This window comes from Anopheles aquasalis, chromosome 2 (genome assembly GCF_943734665.1).
Source record: "Anopheles aquasalis chromosome 2, idAnoAquaMG_Q_19, whole genome shotgun sequence".
In the NCBI taxonomy this organism is placed as follows: domain Eukaryota; kingdom Metazoa; phylum Arthropoda; class Insecta; order Diptera; family Culicidae; genus Anopheles; species Anopheles aquasalis.
The window spans coordinates 35370001-35372500 of record NC_064877.1 but is presented as its reverse complement, the minus strand read 5'-3'; positions in this window follow the sequence as shown (position 1 = coordinate 35372500).

The window sequence follows — 2500 nt, the reverse complement described above, 5'->3', positions numbered from 1 at the left end:
TCGGAGCTTCCTGTTTCTGTGGACGGTTTTTTGGCGGCCAGCTCGGTTGATGTGGTTATTTTCGTAATTCAAAACTGGTTGAAGCGTTGTGTTGACAATCAAGCAGGCAGCGATTAGTTTATGCAAAACTAGTCGTAGTAGACATCGCTATTCAGTGCAAAAAAAATGTGTTAGTTGCGTTCGGTTTGTCTTCTCGATATCGCGTGTGTAGTGTTCGTAGTGTTTGAGAAAAAGTTTGTGAGCATCGTCCAACGTAGAGCAAAACCGCTTCCTCTGCAAGGCGAAGAATGTCTTCACTATCGTGCGCCCATTTTCTTCGAGCCGATAAAGCACACACTTTCCGGATCGGCAAACACTTCTCACGCCATACCCTTTGCGCGGTTCCGCTTTGCTGCACCTCTCGGCTGTCAAAAACTATCCCTCTCATTTGGCCAGAAAAGGGCCATAAATACCGCTCGATGCGCTTGTGTGATCTCGTATCATATCCCACCATGATCACCTTCATCATCATCATCATCATCATCATCATCAACGGCGGCAGCAGCAGTAGCCGGAGCATCGCATCAGCAACGATACGATGCCAGCAGCAACATCATACATCAAGGTATGTTCGCCCTCCCTGGTGTCACTGGTCCGGGCACTAAACAAGATAAACAGGATTAGAAACCACACCTCACCTCCTTTTGCCTTCCTTTTCCCTCCAACGGGGTGGTGTCTAAGTCCTTAGTCCCAGGCAAGAGATCCGAAATCCCTCAAGTGCTCTTCACCTCGCTAGTACCGTGGTCCTATCTCTCACCAACAATCACTCTCGTCCTTGCCGACCTCTCGCCTTCCCCTACTTCTCTCCACTTGCCACCCAAAAGAGTCAGCACGGCGGAAAATCTGATTTTTAACTTACCCGGCAACCATGTGGAAAATTGTCTTTTTATTATGTTTTTCCAATCAAAGGCCATATCTCGCCGAAGCCGAGGCGTGTTGGTAATGCGGTGGCCGTGAATTTCGGTAGCGAGCCACTTGATGAACGATTTTGATGCGGGCAAAGGCGAGGGCGAGTCATCGAGAGGACGGTCACGGTCGGTTGTTGGTGGGAATGCTAAGCGAGGTGGAAGAGCTTTTGGCCTGCGTTTGACTTGGGAAAGATAACGATATGTTTTGCGTTGCTTGTTGGTGGTAGGGCACCTTGTCCCTTGTGTCATCGCACGCATCAACCTCAATCGGTGAGTGATCGGTAGTGATGAGCCAGGGCCAGAGCCACGGAGCTCCCCGACAGGATCTGTGAGTGATTTCAAAAGGGAAATTCGAAGAAGCGGAACAGAGCTTTGAAGTTTCACGGTTGTGCAGATGATAGTTTGTGACACAAGATTGACAAAAGTCGTTGGTCGTGGTTGGTTGTGTCGAGGATGATGGATAGCGATCTGGGAAAATTTTTACAGAAAACGGTTGGGGTTGCCGCCAACGTGGGGTTGGGGGTGTAATAGTGGTGACGATGGAGGCACGGATGAGTGTAACAGGAATCCACTCATCAGGACTATTCAATGGCTATATTTAAGGTTAAAAGATAACTGAGCTCTTTAAAAGCAAACACTGCAAATGATGAGGGCACTTCTCATTTGCGATCAAGGATATCCTGCAACAGATAGCTTAAAGAGATTTTCCTCGCATTTTCCTCTGGTCGTTGAAGTTGTCGATGAAATCAGAGAAATTATGTAAGTTGACCAGCATAATAGCAATCCAAACATCAGCCAGGAGCTAAATATTTTCGAAAAAACGGGTTTAAATCAGTTTTGCAAAGCAGGATTAATAAAGTTGTTCGATTGTTTGGGTTCCACGCAAAGTAACACCAAAGAACGTGATGTATCATTTTTTAAATCAGGGGTTATCTATAGGCTATCTATAGGTTTATATGGGTTTATCACTAAATTTCACTTCTCTATCGCGATCTTCACTATCGCCAAATGGATCCTTTAAAACTATTTGCTTTATAAACACGGCTAGAAAAAGGCCAACCGCATAGGACTACTGTTCCATCAGGATAAAGCAAAACCAAACGTATCTTTATTGACTCCCCAGGAAGATTGAGAGCTTGATTGATATGTTTTAATGCTGACTTTGACTAGACAATTACAGTACCCTCTGCGTTTAGAGTACTCCAGGAGCTATTCGCTCTAATTAAATAGTTCGAAAATAGTTAAATTAAGTAGTAAATAACGCTCCATATGGACAAAAGTTTAATGTTAGGTGAAAATAATTCATTTTTCCTAGGCATATTCCTCAGGCCCAGGACATTCATACTATTCCTTAGAAAACTCCGATAAAATTGAGTATTTGTAAGGGAAGACGATCTTACCATCCAGTAGGAACCGTTCAAATCATTCTGCCTTTTGCACTCGTACGGAGCTGACGTGCTGCGCCTTGTCTCGTGCCTTGTTAAAGTGTCTTAGTGTAAACTATTCTGCGCGCCAGCTGACCAACCAGCTGGACGCTGATAACCGCGTGATTG